Raw genomic sequence first — 8,964 nt, 5'->3', positions numbered from 1 at the left:
TTGTGCTACCCAGATCCTGGGTCAGACATAACAACCCAGTGTTTGGTTGTAAAATATGATAGAAAATAATGGAATTTTCATGCAAACCAGTGGTTGTGTGGAGTATTTTTTTTAATCAATAATGAATCAACCCATTATGCTAGGGTTAAATAAACAACCCAATTTTCTGGGTAAAATTAACCCACCATGTGTTCTGTCCTATATTTACCCAGCCCTTTTAACCCAGTGTTTTGTGCCCAGTGTAGAACAGCATAGCAATGCAGGAACAACCACTCAACACACCTTTGCAACCATTGAAGACTATCCTGGCCAGGGCCCAATCATCGTCCATCATCCCAAGTCCCTTGGGCCTATGTATTTGGTGGACCCTGCTGCCTGGGTCATCAATAAGGAGGGACAACTAGACCGCATCATATTGAGAATCTCACATTGATTTGTAACCCGATCAATGTGTCGGAAGCTATATCCGTTCCACTCATATCACGGTCGATCTCTGTCATTCTCGCAAAGATATCTCGCTCGAGAGTGCACAGCTTCTTTGGTGAGCAACTGCTCCCCGTTACAGCTGTGTCGCTGGAAATTATACATGAAATTATAAATGAATACATCATCAGATTTGTTGTTGGATTTTTCGTGTTTTGGACTTATTCATCAGATTCAGATACTCACTGGTTCTCCAGGGTTTCATTGTAACTGATTACTACAGGACTAAAGTACTACTACTTATAAGGAGGGTAGGCAGTTTCAGAGAGGCTAACAATAGCATGTTAGATTTGAAAGCATAAGATCCCACCCTCCCTTCAGAGCTCTCTCTCTCCAAAGCCATGCCTCCTTCAAAACGCATGAACATGCACAGCAGAGTCTGCAAAGCGTCAGGAGAGACAACGTTAAACTACCTCATGTCTCAAATTACATAACGTTACAATAATAATGAACGTAAACAACTTACAGAGCTCACAACAAATGACAAAAATGACAGTGGTGAGAAAAGAGAAGTTAAGAAAGCATCTGATCATAACAATGTGGACCAGACAGGCACAGACCCTATGGCCAGCTTCGGCTCCATTCCGCCGTGAGGAATCCTGTCTTCAAGCAAAAGGAACTTGGGGAATATTCCCAATTTGAATTCTGATTTACAGCCTGAATCAGAATCACACTGTGTTTATTCGTTGATCAGAGGACCCTGGTTTCTCCCAAAGTTTTATTCTCCATTCTGTCTTCTGATCGAGTTTGGGTTCCTTGCCACTGTCGCCTCTGGCTTGCTTAGTCGGGGACACTTAATATTGAACGATATTATTGATCTGACTGTATGAGAACTGAACTGGACAGTGACATAATTTTTTGCAGAACTGCTTTATAAATTAAATTAAATAAAAGCTCTAGCATAAGTTCAGCTGGGAAGACTCAATTACTACGTCACTTATTGCCTTCATTCTAACCCAATTATATTCTCATGCTCACCGTATAAAAGCCCGGTACTTACACATGTTTGAGTTTGCAGATACTGAAGTGACGATTACGCAGATCTGAAGCGACGATTATGCAGATCTGAAGCGACGATTACCCCCATCCTCCCCACCACCACCAGGATGGTCCTGTCCATACCTCCCGGGGGGTCGGCTGCGCCCCTGCCCTCGTCTTCAGGCAGGAATTGCAGATCCGATACCCTCGGATTATGCCTACGGACGGGGCCTACGCCAAATTGACTTTGTATATTATTAGCTTGCTGAGCTTTTATTAAATGCACTATTGTCGATATAATTCTCCCGAGTCTTTCCTGCAGAACTAATTTAATAATTGATTATCTTTACAACTGAACTGAATCAACACTGACCTGACTTCAGCTGAACAAAAGCCAAAATGCATCATTTTCTTGTTATCATTGTAAAGCTGCTTTAAAACAATCTGTATTGTATAAAGCCCAGTATAAATAAAGGTGACTTGACTTGGATATGTTTGCACAAGCTCTGCATTTCAGCACTCCAGCAAAGTCGCGTCATGTTTATTTATATAGCACTTTATACAATAGATCAAATCAAGCAGCTTTACAGTATTAAAAACACGAACATCTGACCTTGACGGAGAAGATTGCCATGACAAAGAAGGCGAAGCCTCTGAGCCACACCCACCTTTTACATAATCATCACAAACCAATGGAAGTTCAAAGGTGTTTACCAGCCAGGGCAAACTTTTCCGAAAAGTTCGCTTTGGCAAGCTATTTCAAACTCCCGAAACTAACACCAAACACACTTTGTTTTGGCCTGGTTTTGTTTGAAATTATGTCACACCAGTTCGTTCTTCGATTCCGCTTGAAGTATATTTTGGCCTTAACACTGTCACTGACTTGGTAAAGCTCTTCGATTAAAAGGCATCAGTAATTATCACAAGAAAAAGCTGTGAGGTGAGATCAGACAAGCTTTTTCTTTTAAATAGATTGTCTGGTGCCAGTGATCAATAATCTCAAATGATTTCGGTCCAAACAGCCAATGTAAACAATCCATCTAAAAGGTTTTCAAAGATATGAACAATAAATCATCTGAACAATGACTAGCTTTGCACAGAAGAATTTACACTATAAAAACTCTGAACAATACAAGGGACCACACTGTTCTTTAAAGCGTGTATACTTCAGAGAGAGGATTTGCATTCAAACAGAGAATCTCTTTTTGACAGTCTAGATGATTTGCAGACTCTATTGAAGAAATGCCAGCATAATTTAGCAGGCAAATGTTGAACACACATGTCTTATCAAAAGATTAAGCTGCAATGAGTTCACGTCGAGCATCAAAGACACATATGGGGGTACTAGAAATATAGGACAGATTTGAGAATTAGATCACTGTAATATGACTACCAGATATATCTTCTGTCTTTGTATGCTTTATGACGAAGGTTGTAAAGTTACAAAGTTTTGAACCACTTACTTTTGCTTTACTTTTCTGTGAATGATGCTTGCCTCTGTAAAACTTGCCTCTACAATGCTGGTTGTGTTGTGGGTGATTACTTACTGAGCCTAGGGTTACCTACCCCCAATTGTCTACATCATGAGTGGGCAACTCTGGGCCTCGAGATCCACTTTCCTGCAAATTTAGCTGCTTTCACACTAGAGTTCGGATGTTAACGCTGCTTTCTGGTCTCAAGGTATGGGATACGGTTCAGATTAACTCCATGGTTCCATGCTGATGTGAACAACCGTTCTACATCACAGAAGTGAACTGCTATTGATATTGTATGATTTGGTCAAATTGTGTTACTAACAAGCAGGACTAAGATTATGTTTACACCTGGTATTAAGATGCGTTTTAGTGATCCAGTCCACAAGCACACCTCCCACAAGAATGAGGGCAGCTGTGATTTCGACAGTTTGCTTGCTTTGGTATTCAGCAAAGTTTGAATCATTTGTTTTGGTGCACTTTTTTTGCACATGTTCCAGAGTGATCACGTATTATGGGAGTGGGCGGCGAGACACATTCAGGACAGATGAGCGTTTACTGAGCATGCAATATGGTCTCATGCGTTCCTGACAACCTACATATGGGGTTCACAAAAATCACAAAATGTTTTAGAACCCGTTTAGTCTCCATAGCCAGACCTTCACACTGACGGCAGAAGGTCTGGACTCCATAACAGCTTCCATTGGCCAAGGACCAGCCCAAGAGGACGTCTGACCGACATGTAAAGCGACCAATCACAATTCATTTTGTTCCGCATCATGTTTAGGGGAGTGAAAATGTAAAGTCGATGTCCCTACGATAACAGACCGGTGTGCATTTAATAAGTTATTAATTCAAGAAGTGGAGTGGAGCTGCAAACTTCACACAGTTTTGAAAATCCAGCATTTAGATCAGGGGTTTTCAAACTTTCTGATGCCAAGGACCCCCAAATATGATTAACCTTTTATGAGGGACCCTCTTCCTTAAATCCATCTATATATTTTTATGTATGAAAAAAAAAAACATTTAAACCGTTAGATAAGTAGTAAGTGTGACATTATAAATACAACATATTGTTTCCAAACTTAAATTGGCTATACCTACTTAATGTTGGATGTATAAACCTGAAGAACATTTTTCAATTAAAACTTATTTGTATAAGCAACTTTCACAATAAATGTATGTAAGCAGCCTACGTACAGTGTTAAGAATACTGCCTTACAACCCCAGTGAGCATGATAAAGGGGACTATAGTGAGAAAAACTCACTAGAAAGATACAAAGCAAACATATACAATTCTGCAAAGTATGTATACAGCAAGAAAGAAGAGAAACATTTAGAAATTAAACAATTAGAATGTTCGGTAGACTATCCATTTTTTCTTTGTCTTTTTATTCTCTGAAATTTTCTGGGGACCCCCTTAGAACCTTGGGACCCCAGTTTGAAACCCCCTGATTTAGATGATACTCATAAGTGCCCATTGTCACAATATTAAACACGATGGCTTCCTTTTTCCATAAGGGGGTTTGGCATCATGACGTCTTTGTTTTCAGGTGGACCATTAAAGAATGTGACACACACTTCTCCTGGAAATCCTGTAGATTTCTAGCCTGGCGTGGCCATACTCAATTCTAGTCAGAATATGAGTCTGGTACCGCTCCATTGAACTTTGATTATGGGGCGTGTTTCAACCGAGCCAGGAAAGACCTCAATTGGATAGACCCACAACCAATCAGAGCAACGTAGCGACGCGTAACGTTAGTTGTCAAATGTCAACAGAACTCAACTGCACTGTTACCAAGTCCGTGTTTTTCTCCATGTCCGCGGGTTGAAGCGACCCCAATTATGTGATTATATAAACCCAGGAATGCGAATTTTAGCAGGCAACCTTGCCAAAATAACATATTTTGCCAACCAAACGCCATTTTTTTCCGGAGAACCCCCCGGAAAGTTATTGTTTTGGGCTATAGTTTTGAGTAGCGCGACATTGCAAAAACACTTGGAAACCCTGTCTGCACGCACGCTGGGTTAAGTAACGTTACAAGAAAAAGATGAGTGTAAACGATCTTTGCCAGTAATAAAATAATTTAAGGGTACACAGAGTACTTACCAACACGATCATCGTTTCTGAGAGTAGGTGAATGCATATACGAACAAGTTCTCCGTTTAGGATAAGAGCAAATTCAACCCAAGAGCCTTCGATCATGACGTGGATGATTACGTTACTGTTGATCATCTGTCCATCATCGTCTAAAGGCCGCCAGAAACAGTTTCTGTTCGGGCATAATTACTCCTCTATGGAGCGAGTCCAGACCGAATTGCCCGAGCAAAACATTTTGTGGGCGGGGCTAAATTCGGCTGGCATCCAGGCTAGTAGATTTCAATACTATACTATAATCACTGGCTTCCGGTAATGATCATACTTGCGTTGAGTTCTGACCTCTGACCCGACGTAGGATATAGAAGTAGCGTAAGCTCAGGTACCAGCCTCTTGCGGTTCAAACAAATAGGGCTGGGCAACAAACTCAAGCTCCTCCCACATTTCTCTTTAAAAATTATCGTTTTAGACTTCTAATTCATGACCGGTGTTTTGTTTTACTATATCCTCTGCGCTTCCGTGTTCATCAATACGTCATGTGTCGGGTCAGAGGTCACTCTTCTGCCAGAAATAGACTTGCGTATGGCCGTTACCAGAAGCCTGTAATTATAGTTTATGAAGTTATAAATATGGATATTTTTCTTACAAAAAGCATCACTTCAGAAGGCCTTTATTAACCCCCTGGAGCCGTATGGATTACTTTTACGATGTATGGATGTGCTTTTTTGGGCTTCAAAAAACAAGGTACCATTCACTTCCATTATAAAGCTTGGAAGATCCAGGATATTTTTTAATATAAAGGCATATACACCTAGGATGGCTTGAGGGTGAGTAAAGTATGGGATCATTTTCATTTTTTTTGGTAAACTAACACTTTCATTCCAAGTGTGTCTGTTCTAAATGCAGAGGAACCTACCAATTGTAGTTTTTTTTATAGCACATCAAGCACTTAAGACTTTTGTAATGCGTTTGTGGCAGATAGACACAAGTGCCCTTCTATGTTGATGCTTTGGAAACAAAACAACAAGTTCAAAAAACAGTAAAAGTCCAAAAGTAAGAACAGCAAGATGATCCATTTAGCTTCTCCTGGATTGTCTTTACCTAGCAAAAGTGTAAACAACTGCACAAAAGTACTGTAGTACTGACCCAAAAAATACAAATGTGAACAGAATCCAACAGGGGGAGGGGAAACAATTAAACTCTGGTTCGGACCATGAAATTTTACCAAGTGTGAAAATTCCCTAAAAGAACTTTCCATCCGTTTTATCTTCCATCTGGCGAAAACCATCTGATCACTAAGAGTGCTAGCATAGCTTTCCTCACCAAAATGCATGATTGAAGGTATTATTCATGTGTCGCCAATGGTGCAGGACGAGTTATCCAAAGAAATAATATTATGTATGAGTGATACTCGTATGAGGTTGTGCTTTTGACCACGTTCTCTCTCCATCTCTCTGTTTACGTCTGTCTTCGCCCCTCCCCCGCTTCTTTCCTGCAGTCTATCCCTCATTAGTCTCACTGAGGCCGGTTCACACCTCATTGCCACCTCCATTCATTGCTGTATTTGGTGATAAGCCCCCTTTAGTAGGTCAATGGGACCCTTTCAGATTCAGCTGTCTGCTTGCTTGCCTGAAGAACACGAGGGGGGCTAACAGACAATTAGTTAAGATTTATTCCTAGGCCTTGCCATTGTGGAAAATAAGCTCAGAAGAACACTTCCGCATTTCAGGAAATGTATCTTTTGGGTCTTACCAGCATCTGGTCTCATAAGTGGGGTTCGGGATGACTAAACCACTTGATGGTTTAATGTAGTGTAGGCGTTTATAGTCATTCTTCTGTCACCAGGAAAATAATAATGTTAAAGTAATGTTTCAATAAAACATTGTGTCGAAAGAAAAGAAAAACATCAGTCCCGAGGCCCTATTGGAACATAAATGGTGTGTCACACAGGCGTCTGCTGTCTCCTTCTTGGACTTTGCTGTTGTTTGGAGAGCAAATTGGGCCAATAAAGGTTTAAGTAGAGAGAAAATTGTCACCTCAAGCCCTCTGGTGAAACCTTTCAACTGTGAGCAGAACTCTGGCAAACAAATAAACAATGTCCAAATTGAAATTTCTGAAGAAACTGTTTTGTTGTTTCTTAGAAAGGTAGGTGTCACACTTAACTTGCAATATTTGTATCCCTTTTAAAATGTTTACTTTTCTATTTTAATCATATCTTTCAATACAGCTTGACAAATGTATCTCTGCTACTTAGGTCCATCACAAAAATCCACGGGACAACAGTGTTATGTCCTCTCATAAGCCCAATAAGGTAGAGAACATTAGTCTGGCTCCGTCATCACAGAGCCAGGACAATGTACACCCCCGTCCACACATCGACCCCCAACAATGACCGTATTGCTACTTAAGCAGATGCTTCTAGGATCCACGGATGTTTCCTATGATATAGCACCCTTAATTGATGTTTGAATAAAAGAGGAGATGTTATCTGGAGCTTGATCGAACCCTTTCCTGCTGTTGAGATAATGCGATTGCAAACTCTTGACTTTGTTGTGGTCATCTTCACTATGCAAATACAAACCGTGTTAGGGGTGTGTGGACATTGTTGTCACATGCACTCACACAAAGAATGAACGGAACAGCTATGGAGGAAACAGAAACAACACTTATCAGTGATCCCATTTGGCCTATATCTAGTCTTTCAAGCATTTAGAATGCCAATGGGTAGTTGATGCATAATGTGGACATTACATTTTTTTTACCTAAAGGTGCTGTATGTAGGAATGACAGCAAGTGGTTGAAATGTTGCCTGGATGCCAGCCGAATTTAGCCCCGCCCACAACATTTGAGCTCAGGCAGTTCGTTCTGGACTTGATCCGTAGAGGAGTAATTATGCCCGAAAAGAAACTGTTCGGACCAATGAAATTGTCAGGGCGGGCTTTAGACGATGATGGACAGATGATAAACAGTAACGTAATCATCCACGTCATCAAAGGCGCTTGGGTTGAATTCGTTCTAATCCTAAACGGAGAACTTGTTCGTATATGCGTTCACCTTTACTATTTCTCTCAGAAATGATGATCGTGTTGGTAAGTAGGCAACTCTTTGTATTCTTAAATTCTTTTTTTTACAACACCGGCAAAGATCGTGTATACTCATCTTTTTCTTCCAACGTTACTTATTCCAGCGTGCGGGCAAACCGGGTTGCCAAGTTTTTACAACAAAACCCACCCAATTGCTACTCAAAACTAGCCAAAAAACAAGCCTAATAGCTTTTCGGGGGGTGGTTCTCCGGAAAAAAAATGGCATTGGGGGGGTAAAATATGTGTTATTTTTCGCATTCCTGGGTCTGTATATCGCAGACCAAAACAAAAACAGACATTCTGACACGGAACACACATTTCAAAATAGAATAACTGGCTTTAGCTTTGTTTTTCAGAGAAACGAGTATGTGAACTTAGCATGTTTCCTAAATATCTGCAAACATATAATGGTAGTTTTATGCTTTAGAACAGTCAAAAATTTACATACAGCACCTTTAAAGGCCCACTGAAGTGCCTTGAAACGCGCAGCATTATTCAATGTGTTGACATCATTTCCGCTGAAACAGGTAGACAGAGCAGGACACATCTATCAGCTCCTCCCCCTTTTTAAAATAGCCAATAGCGTTTTGTTTATATCACAGCTCGACCAGCCGCAGTTTCCTCCTAATCTCGAACCGTTTCTCTTCCTAAACTCCTCCATATCGCTTTAAAGGGTCATGAAACCCCCTGTTGCAGTAGCCGTCAGTTCTCACCACAGTTTTGAAATATGCTATAAAAGTGGGCGTGGTTAAGCTGCGGAGTAGAGAGGGATGAGGGGAGACTGACACAGTTTTATGAGCCGTTTGATCTGTTAATGGGCCGTAAAGAGCGGTTAAACTCACAGTGTGGA

This window comes from Gobio gobio, assembly GCF_949357685.1.
Source record: "Gobio gobio genome assembly, chromosome: 10".
Classification (NCBI taxonomy): domain Eukaryota; kingdom Metazoa; phylum Chordata; class Actinopteri; order Cypriniformes; family Gobionidae; genus Gobio; species Gobio gobio.
Note: the sequence above shows the minus strand (reverse complement) of the source record.